Below are 17,667 nucleotides of genomic sequence, written 5' to 3' on the forward strand. Positions count from 1 at the left end.
TCTAATGAGTGTCTTGAAACAAATTGTTTTAGTAGATCAAGCACTCAGAGTTTGATAGATAATAAATAAAACAATGAGGTGCATACTCCTTTTGTTTCGGCTAGTGAAAAGCTACAGTATGATGATCTGTGAGGAAGACGTGTATATCTTAAATGGAGGAGGAAACCTTGTCTCGGTGGTAGAAAGTGGGAACTATAAACAATAATTAGGCGGCTTGTTAGAGTGTGTACAAGACATTCATGTGTTATTGATCATAAGGTTGTCAAGAAAGAAGCAACAAAGATATCTGCGATCACCTGCTGGCTGCTCTGCTGTATGTGAAGTACTGTACATTTGATTTTTATTCACTGATTTTATTGTAATGACCTTTTTAGGGATTGAACTCAAGTATTATTAAATCTTACAGAAATACTGGGGCAAACATTGGTCCTGTTTAGGCACCTCAGTTGTAGACATGCATACACACCATTTCACTCTCATGGTAATACCTTGATATTTCTGAGCCCTTCACGTTTTGTTTGGTTTTTTAATAGATTGTAATTACAGTTTGCAGTTCTGCACGCTTTCTGCAAGAGCTGCACATATTTCCAGATCAATAGCAGATACCCCAATTTAATTGAAGCCTGTATTATAGATAGAGGCATCCATTCTTTGTGTGTGTTTTAATTTACCATGTGCCCATCATTTATGCCATTTCATTACTAAATCTGAGTGAAGGATCTGAAGAAGCAGCCAGCTGAGATGGTCTGTGAGTGAGATGGTGTGCAGACTCCATCTATTCAGCACAGCACAGAGGTACCCTGGCACAGTAATAATGCACTCACAGTGCGGGACTCTTGAGGAATCTTATGACTTCAACACATATGAGGTATAAACACACATTGTTAGAGGAAAATATCCCCAGTAAACAGCCACAGCAATTTAAGTCTTTAATAAATGTGTAATTTGTTATGCTGTCATTGATGAGCAGATTATGTTCAGTTCTATATCTTATGTGTATGAGCACACCCCACATACCCCCAGCCCAGACTCTGCAACAAAAATAATACAGTGCTGTGTATATCTATTTTCATGTTTATCTCATACTAAATGGTTTTAGAACTTCAAACATAACAACATAAAACAAAGGCAACCTTAGTAAACACACAATGCAGTTTTTATTTGTTTTGTTTTTTTTTAATAGAAGCAAAACCTACAATATGTTTATCACGCATGTGTAAACATAATTGCCCCTTTAAACATAAAATCTGGTTGTGCCACCTTTAGCAGCAATAACTGCATCCAAACACTTCCGATAACTGGAGGTCAGTCTTTCGCTTACTTCTAGAACTTACTCCTATGCTTTGGATCATTGTCTTGCTGCATAATCCAGTTGTGCTAGTTGCCCAGGCCCTTAAGCAGCAAAGCATCCCCACATCATCACACTTCCACCACCATGCTTGTCCGTAGGTATGATGTTCTTTTGTGGAATTCTGTGTTTGGATAACGCCAGATGTAAAGGGACCACTGTCTTCCAAACAGTTCAACTTTTGACTCCTTAGTCCACAGAACATTCTCCCAAAAGGTTTGAGGATCATCAAGGTGTGCTTTGGCAAAATTCAGACGAGCCTTATTGTTCTTCTGGGTCAGCAGTGGTATTTACCTCGCCACTCTTCCATGGATGCCATGTTTGCCCAGTGTCTTTTTGATAGTGGAGTCATGAACAGTGACCTTTATTGATGCAAGAGAGGCCTGTAGTTCCTTTGATGTTGTCCTTTTGTGCTGCTCTTTTGTGACTTCCTGGACAAGTAGTTGCCTTGCCCTTGAGGGAATTTTGGAATGTTGGCCATTTCTGGGAAGGTTCACTACTGTGCCAGTTTTTTCCATTTGGAGATAATGGATCTCACTGTTGTTCTTTGCAGACGCAGAGCCTTTGAAATATCTTTGTAACCCTTCCCAGACTGCTGTATTTCAATCACCTTCTTCCTCATCAAATTTGTCATAGTGTGTTACTGGGTAAGACCTCTTAACCAACTTCATGTTGTTGAAAAAAGTTCTATTTAAGTGTTGATTTGATTGAACAGGGTTTGCAGTAATCAGGCCTCGTTGCGTCTAGTCCAGCTGAACCTCATTAAGAACGAGGTTTCATAGATTTGGGGAATTTGTAACTACGGGGGCAAATACATTTTTATACAGGCCCAGTTGGTACTGGATAACTTTTTTGCTTCAATAAATAACATTTAAAAACTGTATTTTGTATTTACTCAGGTTGCCTTTGTTTTATCTTAGATATTGTTTTAGTTTCTGAAATAATTTAGTATGACATATACATGAAAAAGGAATCACAATGGGGGCAAATACTTTTTCACAGCACTGTACCTTGGGTCCTGCACACCACCTTAATTGTTTTGCTTTATAAAACATAAAAAGCAGTCAATTTTAACATCAGTTTTACCATTTAGCCATAAAAATCCCTTGTTAGATTCCTTGTGTTGTTTTTTATTTATTTACTTTTTAAAAAAGACATTTATTTGTTCCCCCATTTTATTTCCAGTTTGGTTACCTGTCAGTTCCCACAAACCAAGCAAGGTGAAGGCTAACAGGATTCCTCCAAGACACGTGCACCCAGCCCTGCTGAACTGCTGCTCATGCTGCATCACAGGGCCGCATAACACACTCAGAGAAAAGCGTTGTCGGCCCTCTTCCACATACATGAGCTCAAGGACACCCACGATTTTCTAGTGTCACTGTGATTATCCTGCTGAAAGAGGTCGCTGCTACTAGGGAATTCGGTTGCCACAAAGGGGTGTACTTAGTCTGCAACAATGATTAGGTGCGTGTCCAAGTAACATCCAAATGACTGCCAGGACCCGAGGTTTCCCAGCACATCAATGAGCCAATGACCCTTTCGCATGGTTCGGTTGTCAGTTGTCCTTCCTTGGACCCCTTTTGGACCTCACCCCTTTGGACCTCACAATTTGGCCCTTGTCAAAGTTGCTCAGATCCTTACACTTGCCCATTTTTCCTGTGTCCGACACATCAACTTCGAGTACTGACTGTTCACTTGCTACCTAATATATCCCACCCCTTGACAGGTGCCACTGTAACGAGATAATCACTGTTATTCCCTTCACCTGTCAGTGGTTTTAATGATATGTATGACCGGTGTATATTCTTTTAAATACATGACACACTTGCAGGCATATGTGTGTCCTTAATTGACACATCTATGGCTGTACCTTCCTCTTTTCCACGCTCTCTCACTTTCTCTCCCACTGTCACTGACAATCACAGGTCCTCTTTTCGTCTCTCCCTAGCTCCTTGCCTTTGATTTCTCTCTCAACTGCTCAGAGATTTACCATGAAGGACAGGTGCAGGTACACACACACAAACACACACACACACACAAACAAATAAACAGCGGCACACGTGTGCATGGATACACAGATGCACATATGCCCATGCATGCACGCAAATACATCAAAAGGGACTTGAGGCTTGTTTGGCATTCAGTGTCTGAGTTTATGTTCGTTACTCACACACAGATGCTTTAGAAGTTTATGTGCATTACTCACACATAAAAACAATGCAGAACTGTTTCTTCCTTCATTCTGCAAAAAAAAAAAATTTTAAGCTTATTGCGAAGAGTTACAATTCCATATCTCTCTGTCTCTCTCTCTTGCTCTGACTCTCTCTTCTCAAAATAGCAATTGAATAAGAAAACCTCTAGATGACTGTTTTCGTGAACAGCCGACACATTTCTAGTTAAATCCATTAAGCCTATAGATAAAAGACTCATAAATAGTGTTAATTTTAACTGTAAAACATGCGAAATGTGTTGTTCCTCATTAGAGTGAGAGAGATTTTGGATGTTTCTGATTAGAGTTGATGTAGATTGTTCCATTTTCCACCATTAGCCTAGTTAGAATAAGGTCATTGGAATAAAAATGATCAAATATAGAGTGCACATACAGTATGTTGTTTCACTTTCTTATAACAAGTGACAGTACTGATTTTTCCAGCACTCAGTAAGCAAAAATAAATGACTGTGACGGATATTATGAAATAGATACAGAATACAGAATAGTGTGTGGAAATATGTCTGTGGCTGCAGTGTGTGGTTATGAGTGGTGGTAGCTTAAGTTAAATTTACCACTGCTGTTTAAACTTCATTACATACAACCTATATATAAAAATCTAGGTAAACAGACAAAATATATGATCTTTATTGGACAGTTAAAGGTGATAAAGGTATGTCATAAACCCCCTTTTCCACTTAATTCCCTCAGTTGTATGTTAAGTATAAAGTTTTGCCCTGCACCCTCTGTCCCAATATGTCTCTTCATCCAGGTGGATAAAGATACTGTACACCTAGCTACCTTCTTCTCAATATAGAAAATGAAAGCTAAGTGCTAGACAGTTCACCCGCACTGTGGTGCGACACCTTTATATTGACACCATTTGGCAGACACCCTTATCCAGAACGACTTACATATTTATCTCATTTATACAACTGATCAGTTGAGGTTTAAGGGCCTTCCTCAAGGGCCCAGCAGTGGAAGCTTGGCAGTGCTGGGATTTGAACTTATGACCTCCTGAACATTAGTCCAACTTCTTAACAACTGAGCTACCACTGCCCACATAGAGCCACAGCTCCAATGTACTTGGTTTGATCCTGCGTTCTAGAGGAATCTAGGGCTTCCTCTAATTGCCCCTACATGTGAATGCGTGCGTGCCTTGCGAGAGACTGGTGTGGATTCCTATCATGCGCCCAGTGTTCCTGAACCAAGTTGCTAATAACATCAGCAATGTTTCAGTAAAAAGGTATTTAGAAGAACAACCACATTCTGTCTCCATCACAAGCTTCTACAGCTGTTGAAGGCTGAACAGAATGTACACTCATTTTAGATTCAGCTAGCAAAACATTAGATGGCTATAAATTGTTGTAACAAAAAATTACTTGGGTTATCTGATATATTTTTGCCCAATTTAAGTAACTTAATGCACTATTTACACAAATTATTCTGCCTTGAATTTTATGGTTAAGATTGTCTTTCTCAGTGTTGCGCCCATAGGTTTTTCACAGCGGGCTTGTGTCAACGACAGCCTTAATTTAAAATTGATCTGTGCTTTGAATCCATCAATAAGCAGATAGCGGATTCGCTTGCTACAGTACATAAATGTTAACGACTCGTTAACGGTCATTTAGTCGCATTATCGAAGTGTATTACAGACATGTACACACCTTAATCACACTATTAACGTTGTGTGGGAGCTTTCACTGCAATTTGCGACAGGACACGTACACACACGGCAGAGCTCAACCATTCAACTGTAAATAGACAGCACGGCTGCATCTGAAACCGCATAACTACCTACTATAGGCCTATAGTGGGCGAAATACATGTATCTCAGCTACTATATAGTAGGTAAGTACACGGTTTTGGACACAGCACATGGCTTCAAGCAGTCATCTATTAGCACGTACAGCATGACAAATAATTAACCGCACTTTCGTAAAATTAAACACCCAAAACTGTATACGGTACCATAACGAAGACGAACTGTATGTTGATACGTGAAATTCTGAAGGGACGTCGGACGGCGTGGCGCCGTGACGTAATGACTTGTGCTCTTAATCGATCTATGTTCTATAATATGTAAAATAGGGACATGAAAGGAATATTCTAAAAGCAACTCATGTAAACACCTTAATCACAATATTATCTTATTCAGAATAAGGTCAATAATTAGATTAATGCTGTCCATGTAAACGTAGTTAGTGACACTCAAACATGATAACCCTGTGACCATGGAGTAGCTCAGTGAGAACTCATTTTATTTAACAGTTATCACAAATAAAACGTGAATATTGTAAGATCTCCAAGGAACGCAGACATTGCCTGAAAAACTCTGAGACACCAGTGCTGCTTACAGGAATAGCACTCCTGCACTAAACTCATCAGCTGGAACAACAACCCCAGTCGACAAAGTAAGTCAACCACCAGCAACGAAAAAAGAAACTGACATCCAGCCGTGTGACTACTGCGATCAACAATCATGCTGGTCACAAAAAGTTGAAAGTCATGGATTGGAGGAGAGGCCAAGAAGCCACGAAATCCTTCTGATGATTCATATCTTGTAATCATTATAGCTCCGGTTTTATCCAAAGCTCGTTTAAGTTCTCCACACTCTCATGTCGTTTGATCACTCTATGTGCATTGCTTTGTTTTGAGGTAACACTTTACAAGACAGTACATGAATCATGCACTAATACCAGAATTCTGAATTAATACCTACTTAAATATGAACTAATGATCAGATAAGGCATGTACTAATCACGAGCTAACGAAGAGCTAACCGTAACCATGATGTGAGTCCTAAGAATTCATGCGTGATTAACGATCACCTTAAGTACGTTAGTACATGGTTTTAAGATATTGTATTCATTAATTAATCGATTAATTGATTCATCAAAATGAAAGACGTGTTCCTGGTGAATCAGGGTAAAAGGGAAGGTGCGTTAAGGATCCAGAGCTGCCCTTACATTCCCCACCTCACAGAAAACACACACACACACACACACACACACACGTGTCATTGGATCACAGGGAGTGAAAATAGCTCTATTTTGACTGTATGTGAAGTTATGGTGAGGGTGTGCCAAGAACACACACAGAGATCAGGCTGATGCAGTACAGAAAACCTGAAGCTATGTCACGCATCATACAAATGAAGTCTGTATGTATTGTATGTGTGCATACGTGTGTGTGTGTGTGTCTTTTGTGTTCCTGCTGTTGCCTTTCTGTTACAGTGACCAAAGTGTGTGTGTGTGCGATTGAATGATGGGGGGAGTCTGTGGCTGCTTTGGCAGGGCTGTAAGGCGTCAGCGCTCTGCCTCATGGGACATTCTGGCAGAGTGACATACCCACAATATGTGCACACACACACACACGCTCCCATACTGACACAGATACAGACACATAACCACAGCAGTGCAGTTTAGATAATTAAAACCACACACATATGAACACACTTTCTCTCTGTCTGTCTGTATCTCTGTATTTTTCTTTCTAAATCACTTTGTCAAACAAATTAACCAATAAACCCATGTGTGTTTTTGTTTTGGTATGACTGGTGGCTGTGTGCAATGCTTAATGTCTCTGAGTTCTATAATAAAATATCAGTAGTCGCTTCTATAGTAGCCATATTGGCCTGTTCATTACATTGTGCGTTGTGCTGCTGAAAGTAAGTGTGTGTGTGTCTATTCAATCATGACGTCGAACTGTGCAGGAAGTATGGCTTTAATTTCCATCACTTTCAGACTGCTTGCACTCCATTCGTAAGATTTTTTTCTGTCACAAAAATTCTCAGTGTTGTGAGAATGCCCGTCTTTTGTGGAATCAAAGTATTTTCCCATAAAACTCCAACCCCGCTGTGGTTTAAAACACTGCTTTAGCTCTCTTTTTTTTAAACAAAAAAATAATAAAAAAAATTCTCCTGCTCTGTCATTTTCTTGCTGGTTTGTTCACAATGCCTCGTCTCCCTTTGCCAGCACTCCGGCTCATCCTCTGATGATTTGATGAGGGTGAGGGACAGAGATTTGACCTCATAACCATACACACATACACATTATTGAAGTAGTGGAGACTGCAATATTCTCGGGCTGTGGTCTGTCTGGCACAAACAGTATAAAAACATAATTACTCCAAGATGGAGGATATCATTTTGATTTGCTGAATTTGGGGAATATTTGGAGGATACATTAAGCTGGATGTAAATTACAGGCCTGAGTGGAACAGTGTTTAAAGGGAAATGTGTGTGCGCTTGTTTCAGCTGAATGGAGAGGATGAATGGAGATAGCAGAAGTGTTCCAGAAAGTAAAGAAAGTTCTGGAGTGTATTTGACACTTTCATTTTTGACTCCATTACTACCCAGTACGCTTTCTTTTGTTATTATGCTGCTACATTTAGTGTGACAGTTTACAAGCTGATATAACTTGTAGTTTTGCTCAGTTTTTTTTCTTCATTATGCCTCCTAGTTTAATCCTAGCCCTGTCTTATAATTTACTGTAGTATTGTGCGGCACAGTTTTAAACTGCCTCACAGTTTGCACTTTATGTTGTCCTGTGTATCATGCTCTTTTATTGTTGTGTCGCTCTGTAGTTCTGGAGGAACAATACTTCACCCCGTTGTATCCGTATAAATACAGGAGATGACAAAAATGTTCTCTACTTGACCTCTGCATCATACGGCTTGGTGCACAGTTTACGCTTGTGTGTTTGTGTTTTGTTCAGAATTGCAGGTCCTAATGAGTAGTTTGGCATACAGCTGCTGTTGAGGTCTTTGACTTTCTTTAGCTGCCGTGAGGAACCAATAATTGCGCCACACCAAGCAGAGGCAAGTTTTAACTGCGTCTCTATACAAAGCACACACAGTTTTGTTTTTTTGTTTTTTTTCTGCGCAGTCAAATATACATTTTCCTGTCAGTATCGCTGAACTGAACAGATTTTTTTGTATGTGTTACTAAGAATAAAAGTATATGCTATAAGCTACACTGGGGGTGTCACGGTGGCTTAGTGTTTAGCACATTTGCCTCACACCTCCGGGGTTGGGGGGTTCAATTCCTGCCGCTGCCCTCTTGTATGCGGAGCTTAAATGTTCTCCTCGTGCTTTGAGGGGTTTCCTCCGGGTATTCAGGTTTCCTCCTTCCGTCCAAAGTCATGCGTTGCGGGCTGATCTCTAAATTGTCTGTTGTGTGTGATTGTGTCCTGGGTTGGCACCCCGTCCAGGGTGTCCCCTGCCTTGTGCCCCTGAGTTCCCTGGGATAGGTTCATCCATGACTCTGTGAAGGATAAGCAGTATGGAAAATGGATGGATGGAAAATTATGTGAAGATAACTCGTACTCAGGTCCGCACTTGTTCAGGAAGTAAAGTAACCTACGCACGTTTTAGCCGATGACGACATCATTAGTTTCCACAACACACATGTACCATGAGTGGCAGGGGAACATTGTGGGATGCTAAAAAGGTCCACTGCCACGCATAATATCTGCAGCACTTAATAATAATAATAATAATAATAATAAAACATAAATATAGTGAGTCGTGTTGTGTCCTCCATGCGCGCTTGTGATGACGTAAGATGTATGCAAATGCACCGGGGTTTGATCGAATCAAGTGAGTCTGAAACCAGACCAATGTTTTGGGGCGCTGTTCGGACATCTAGAGGAAGCTCGTTCCGCAGAGAAGAGTCTTGACGCATGCCTTCCTTGTACCCTGAGAGATGGTGCCACCAGTCTAGCAGTGGTAGACGATAAGCGCGTGTGTGATAACCGTGTTAAGGTAGGTGGGTCTGTTTTTTTGGCTTTGTAGGCAAGGATCTGATGCGGGTAGCTACGGGAAGCCAGTGGAAGGAGCTTAGCAATTGGGTAGGTTGAAAACAAGTCATGCAGGTGCACTCTGGATCAGTTGCAGAGGTCAAATGGCACCCAGAGGCAGACCTGCCAGAAGCATGTTGCAGTAGTCCAGTCTTTAAATGACAAGAGACTGAACAAGCACCTGAGTGACCTGTGTAGAAGTTTTCCCAGGCCCGGGTTAGGTGGGTGGCATGGCTTAGGAATTTTGCTCGGCATACCTGCACATAGGTGAGGATAAATAAAACTGTGACTGGTAAGGTACTGGCAGTTATGTAGACACATTCGACAGTCAAATAGGCAGAGCATCTGATGATGCCATTGTTTTTGAAGTCTATGTGCTTGTATAGACTGTATATAGGTCTTTTTGTTTCATGATATGGTATTCTGCCTGATTTCAAGAATGAGGAGACAATTTCATCACCCTGCTTCACACCTACACTGACACTTCCCAAAGATGAGCTGCCATGATCACGCATCTGTGTGTGTGTGTGTGTGTGTGTGTGTGTGTGTGTGTGAGTAAGCATGTGTGCACAGCAAAAAATGTCATACATATGAAAATGTAGCAAAGTATATATCCCAACTATATTTCCTTCAAGTTATTCCCTTATCGTTCACTTTGATATAAGCCGGAAAGAGATAGAATGTGTGTGGGTGTGTGTGTGTGTGTGTGTGCGTGTGTGTGTGTGTGTATAAGTGTATAATAGAATTGGACGTACATTTTCTTTGTATGATCATGTGTGGAGCACATGGCTGCTGCTTACTGTGATGAGCGGCCAACACAAATCAGCCAACTTCCTGTGGACAGGGCTTCTGGGATCAGTAACTTCCTGTCCTACAAGAGAAAGATCCAAACGCATTTATGGGCCTCAGCTATTTTTACTCAGAAGTTATTTTTTGAATCAGATGTTCTTTCTTTTATATACAGTAATCTCTCTTTCTCTCTCTCTCTCTCTCTCACACGTGCACACTCACGCACACTCACACACACAGATGCATAGAGCTGTTTTTCATATTCATTTATGAATGTGTTGTTGTTTTTTGTGAAAGTATTGGAACCAGGAAGTTCTAATAAAGCCGGAGACCTGAGAGTTGCACACACTTGACTTATTTAAGCCTTATCTCAGACACTGAAGCTCAGGGATTCGCCCGTAATCTCGTCTCCTTTTTGTTGCTGCCTAACAAAAGCAGCGTTTGATATTGGTAACGTTGCTTCTCTTGAAAAGGCAAGTTGCCTGTGCCAAAAAAATTCCTCATTCTTGACCAGTTCCCAGAAGCCAAGCAGCAATTACCCAGCATTCCAAGGCACTTTGTGGTTGGCCAACATGATTCCGTCCCTCCAGTTAGCACGCCTCCTCTTCCTCAGTAAAGTACAGGGCAAAGACTGGATGCACTTTTGTGGTGTAGCATACGTGTGTGTGTGTATGTGTGTGTGTGTGTGTGTATGTTTTCGTGACTTTTACAGGTCTCACCACAGCTCTGGAGCCTTATACTATGAGCTACCAGTAAGCAAACACCATCCTCTTCCTTTTCACAAATAAAAGTCATCTAAAGTCTGTACTTCAGCACATAACTGCATGATAAAATTCTATACTGGGAATGCTGGGTTGTGCAGTTTTTAGAAATGTGTATGTTGGCATTCTTGTGTTCCCCACTGCCGGACTATTTGTTGGACTAGTTCTGTGAACGTTGCCTGTTCTGCATACTAACTGGTCAAGGACTTGCTGCCCACTCATCCTTATATAACTGGATTTGAACACAGGTCAGGCTTGTTGACCTTTGACACTGGAGCAGAGCATTGAGCCACACAGAGACAGTCCTGTCCGATAAAGGATCGAGAGCAAACCAGCAATGTCTCTACAGGTCCCAGGGTGCATAACCTTTGACCTCCCAGTCTTAAAATTATGCCCTGATTTACAGTCTCAGTCAGGCTCTAGCCAGTGACCTTTGCCCTCTGAGTGGGGAGCCTGCTCTGGGCAGTCTCAGGCCTCATATAGAAACTCCATATTATATTCATGTCACTCGAATTCATCTGCTGTGTGGTAAAAATGACAAACCAGATTTTACCTTGGACATGTGTTCAGTAGATGGCTGTTGATGTGTGGTGGACTGGAGCAGGGCTGGAGTGTGTGTGTTGTCGCTCATCAATGTGGAGCGGAGCTGTAAGCTGTATTGAATGAGGCCCGTCCTGGCACACTCCTGTAGCGAGCTGTGCCAGGCAGGCAGATGTTTGGCGCAGTCAAGCAGTGGCGGAAATCTCCCCTTATCAATGCCAGGCTATCAGCCTAGGGCCATGCTGCTGAGGGCACACACACACACACACACACACACACACACACACACCAGTTCAGTGGCACAAGATACCAGAGCACTCTTACTAAGTGCTATCATTCTTCACTTCTGCCTGTGTCTTGCGTGTATGTGTGTGTATGTGTGTGTGTATCTCTCTTCCTACTACTGCTCATTCATAACAGAAGCATTATATCCTTATCACATAATTGCGTGTTTGAAGGAAATTCATCACAATAGTAGATATATACAAAGTTTAATTATGGCAATAAATTTTCCCAAATAGTTTGTTTTCTCCCCATTGAATTAAGCCATTACTCATAATATGCATTAACACATACACGTGTGTGTGTGTGTGTGTGTGTGTGTGTGTGTGTGTGTGTGTGTGTGTGTGTGGTTTCATGCAGATGTAAGTGATGCCTTGAGTTCTTCACAACTAAAAAGAGTCTCTGTTGAAAGGGGGAGAAGGCAGTCAAAGAAGCTGGCCTCCTCACACACGCATAACACACACAGCACAGAGCACATATGAAGCGATTTATTTTTTCCTTTTTTCTTCCTAAGCCTTTCATCACGGACTCCATATGGAACTAATTCAAAGGATCGTCTTTGCGCCTCCTGTGCGCTTACTCTTTTCTTTTTGTCTCCTCTACCCTGTCACTTCCTCCTTCTCCTTCTTTCTCTCCTGCTGACTTTCCCTCTCTCTGTCTCTATCACTCTCTCTCTCTCTCTCTCTCTCTGTCTATCACTCTCTCTTTCCTTCTCTCTGAAGTGGAAAATCTGAAGTAATTGCTTTCTGAATTAAAGACTGAAGCTGGTGAGAAGTACAAGCCACCATTTATTTTTAACCTCTAGAGTGAGAAGCCTGTGTGTGTATATAGGAAGGAAGTAGAGCTCTCCTGGCTGTTGTTTCCAGCTCAAAGCTTCAAAATGATGATTGACATACTCATGGATGTTCTAGAAGCTACACAGCAGCCCTCTTACATTGGCCTCAGGTCCAACTGTCAAAGGGGGCTTTCACTCTGGCAGTCTAGTGAAAAACTGGTCATGTGAAAGCCGTCATGTGGCCCGGGAAGTGACCGAACCAGAGACTATGATGCTAATAGACATAACTCGTACTCAGGTCCACACTTGTTCAGGAAGTAAAGTAACACATGTGTACCATGAGTGGCAGGGGAACATTGTGGGACACAAAAGAGGTCCACTGCTATGTATAATAACACCAAAATAAAATACTTTTTTTTTTAACTGCATTGTGTTCTCCATGCACGTTTGTGATGATGTAAGATGATCGCACATGCACCAGGTTTGATAGAATCAAGTGAACAATCAAGTGAACAATCGCACACTGATTAGGACCGCAGCAAACGTGTCCAGTGTGAAAACCGCCTAAGACCCACACACTGCCCTGCATCAGAGCAGATCTACATTAGTGTAGTGATACTTCACCTTCTATAAAACACCTGCCCCCCTCGCCCAACCCCTACTGACCCCAAAGCTATCCCTATCGCAAATCTGATTACATGCACCGACCCGTTTGTTCATTTTACAGCCCACTGTGACAACATGCCTAAGCACACTGTGCTAAAAGTCATACAAAAGCACTCCTTGTGACAAGGAGCAGCCTTCTGAAATCACCCGATCACACGCCCAAGCTAGTGGTGGCCAGAGTCTACCACAAGAAATAATAAATAAATAAAGACATAATAACAATTATGGCGGCACAGTGGCGCAGTGGGTAGTGTTGCCGCCTCACAGTCCCCGGTTCAGTCCTGAGCTCGAGTTACTGTCTGTACGGAGCCTTGCATGTTCTCATGGGTTTCCACTGGGTTTTCTGGTTTACTCCCACCTCCCAAAAACATAGCTATTATCTATGGTAAATTACCCATAGGAGTGAGTGTGTGTGTGGGGTGCGCCCTGTGCCCTGCTATGGACTGGCATGTAATCCAGACTATAGTCATACATATATCATATGCCTTGCTCCCAGTGTGATAGGTTAAAGATGTAACAACATTGATTCATTTCAGTAAGTGCTTTATGCTGGTCAGGGTCATGGTGGATCTGGAGCCCATTTTGTGAACACTAGATGCAAGATAAATACACCCTGATTGGGAGGTTAGTGAATTACGGGACATCACACAACACACACACGCTTTCTCTCATTCACACCTAGGGGCAGGGGCATTAGCTGAACTGTTAATCAAACGGGCCTGAGCCCAGATTCGTCTCCATCAAAAATCTTTTAAAAGCGTACTTCTATATGGACTGTTTCCATGCATTTTTTTTTTCTTGTATGTGAGGGCTAATTGCTTATAAAATAAAAAAATTGCACAAAAGTTGTCAAAAAAAAAAGTCTCATCTAACATGAGACTAAGTCATTGGTTGTTTCCCCGTATGTGTCATCATTAGTCGCTGCTGTTTGGTGTTTCACCCCTGGTTATGTTTAGTACTTAAACCCCTCATGTCTCTTTGTATTTTGCGAAGTATTGAGTGTTGTCACCATACCCGACGTTTGTACCTTGTTCCTTGTTTTGTTTCATAGTCTTTGATCTGGTTTCTTGTTTCTCGTTACGTGCTTTTGCCTTGACTGTTTAATGCGTTTGCAGATCGCCTGACCCACTGCCTGTTTTTGACCATGCTATTGACTCATGATTTGAATTTGTTTGCCGGCCTCTCTTTAATAAAAGCTCTTACCTGCATTTACATCCCACCTTTACCTTCATTTCGTGACAGTCATTGCAAGTCTAAGAAACTCAGGCAGGGTTAGGGATCGGTCATTCCAGGCCAAAATATTCATGAACCTTCCGATGTGGCAAACGGACTGCGCTTTCCTTCTGAGTTCCATGATCAATGCTCTGGTTTGAACAGCTGAGGTTGCAGTTTCCTCAACTGCTCTTGTTTCACCAAGGCTGTTTTTTTTTTTTTCGTGAGTTAACAACAACTTAGTCCAGCCACAATTGCACTGTATGACTTGAGATGCAGGAAATGGAAAAGCCAGGCCAAGTCTTTATACTGTGTGAAAGAGCCAACGGAAATGCTGAGTTGCTAATTATGTTTGTTTCATTGGATGGAAGCGGGTTTGGTTTGGTATTGCTTGGCCTGTCTCAACTCGCTTTGAAAAAATTCTCTGATAGGGGCAATTGTAGCTGTAGCTGGAGGTCAAGACATTCCTGTTGTGATGACTGACACTGATAGTGTTCAGACAAACTTGACTACAGTCATTTTGAAATTGTAATTGGTTAGGGGAAAAAGCTTTTCATCCTCTTGTTTCACCCATGCAGTTACACTGATCCAGATTGAAGTGAGACACACGTCACCCCTACTTACTGCGTGCGGGAGCTTTATTATTGCCCAGGTGTTTCTTAGACTGTTAGTCTGAATCACTGAGTTACACTGCACAATGCAATCCTTCATGATCAAGACATCACCAGGTATATTAACTAAAGTAAGAAAAAGACAGAGAGAAAGAAAGGCAGATGCTACTTGTGACCACACAGAATGTCTATAAAAAAATCACAGTTTGAAAGAAAAGCATGGAGTGAATATTCCTGGGATGCAGCTGTCATCATCTGTTGTGCTTTTTTTAGGACATGGGGATGTAATTTACAACAGGGGAAAAGTTCAAAATAAGAAATTAAAATGGAACTAAAGGCCTTTGGGTCATTTTGCTCTCGCAAAGCTGTAATTCTCCGGGTCAAAATGCCACACTTTTGGGAAATGGAAGGCCTACTGTATTTGTGGACAGCTTACCAAGGTTTCTTTTCTCCAGCCAGCAGCTCTGTAGATGGTGGGTGAAAGCAGGCCACCTCAGGCCTTCAGGCCTCTAATCTGAAAACACTCAGCCATCTCCGAAAGGCCACAGCTGCTCTGGTTTCCTGAGGCTGCTGTTTGCTTGCGAGCTAGGACGGACTATAAAGACCTAACGACAGCCTTGACTAGCCACAATTACACCGTACAACATCCTAAGGATACAGGAAACTGAGAAATCCAGCCAACGTAGTGAGTTAACTGTGTGTAAGCTACAGGGAGAGAGAGAGTAACGAGATGGGGTCGAAGAGAAAAGTGTGTTAGCCTATGCAGTCTTATCTCTAACCTTTGTCACATCTGTGAAAACAGTGAGTGAGGGATATAGTGCGTGGCCATGTCTACATGACATTGGGACAGAAGAGAGAGATGACTTCTTTTATCTCCAGCAGTGTGTGTGTGTGTGTGTGTGTGTGTGTGTGTGTGTGTGTGTGTGTGTGTTTCATGTCTCCATACAGGCCTTGTACTTGGATGATAACCCTCTCTAACACACCAGGCTTAACCTTATTTGGATTACTCTCACTCTGTCAGAATGTTTAATGTGCAGTTCTCTCACCAAGACCATGTATGCAAAATGACAAGAGAGATGCTAAAGCAGCCAGCGTAGAAGTCGGTTTAAAATAGGGCACAAGGCAATTTGTCATGAGTTAAGTAACCTGATTTCTCAATATCAGTGCAACTTTACATATAAATGAATGCACAGGGTGTCCCAACGCTTCCAGTCCTTTTGAATTCGTTAATAAGTTTGGTGACAGTGTCGTGTGTGTGATGTGCTTGCCACGTTTCCTGTTAAAGTTCATCGCAACCTCACGACAGCTTCCTGATCCAACCACGAGAATGATTTCAAAACATTCTCCTTCTGTCTTAAAGACTCTCTGAATATATATATATATAAACTAAGTATGAACATTTTTGGAAGACATCATTGCTAGAAAGTCTTCATTTGCCCTATGTATGGAGACTTTTGGGACACCTTCCCTGTGTCCCAATTCACTTACTTATACTATTTTCTAAAAAATATGTACTCTTTTTGTGAAGAAAACATACATACTTTTAAGTGTGTAGTAAAAGAGTATGCAAGTACTGGGACTTACTAACACGTCATGTAACGGACGAGAACAATGTTGCCCGAAGAGAATACTGTCACTGTAAACAAACTCATTGTTGCATTTCTACATTCATCATTCCTTATATAACTTATACTATATAGTTTAATTTATCATTCCCTTGATTTATTTTTTCGCATTTTATTTACACCGCTCTGAAATGCATCCTCTAAAAAAAACGTCGCAAAGCTCAAGGAGCTTTGTATGATGGGCAATATTTTGTGAAAAAGTGTCCACGGATCCACATTTCAAAAATCTACCAGAAATAGTAGACTATCTGGGTACCTTTGGGGTACTGATTTCACGATACTATGATTTGGGATGCAGTCATTTTGATCTCGGACACTATTTAGGATGGATAGTAGGTGAATTGGGACACTAGGCCTGTGTATTCACCAATGGTTTCTAAAATGAACAAAACAGCTGTTTTTCTTTATAAATGTCACGATTCCTTTACAAGCAGGGTAATGAAATGAGTTGATTTTGTTTACTTGTCAGTGAGCAAAATATACTTAAATTAAGAAAATTGAGTGAATTTCCCTTTTACTTTTTAACCAATTATTTCTTCAAAACTGACTTACTTTGTTAATTTTACCAAAAAAAAAACAACAACAAACCTGCTGTAAATATTAGATTTTTGTTTGTGTATAATATTGTGTGTGTGTGTGTGTGTGTGTGTGTGTGTGTGTGTGTGTGTGTGTGCACGTCCGGGACAGGTCTTTGTTTGGTCAGCTCCATTGTTCCTGTGCCGAGCAAAGGCCTGAGGTGAATAGCCTGCTGAGGAGGGCACACTGCAGCTCCCACAGTGAAGACATTCCCACAGATAGAGACATACTTATGCGCGCACACACACACACACACACACACACAAGGAGACAAGGAGACAGAGATGTGAGATGTAGCACAAACAAGTACAGCGATTATAGTATAAATACAGAGACACAGTTTTATACACAAATTCATCCAGAAAACTCGGAGTGACGTCATACACAGGAGGCGATAGAGTACATAGACACGTCCTGAGAGTGAGTGGTGATGCTGAACATTCCTGACGCGTTGCTGTGGAGACGGGGTGAT

Source organism: Ictalurus punctatus, chromosome 3, assembly GCF_001660625.3.
Source record: "Ictalurus punctatus breed USDA103 chromosome 3, Coco_2.0, whole genome shotgun sequence".
NCBI classification, from domain to species: Eukaryota; Metazoa; Chordata; class Actinopteri; order Siluriformes; family Ictaluridae; genus Ictalurus; species Ictalurus punctatus.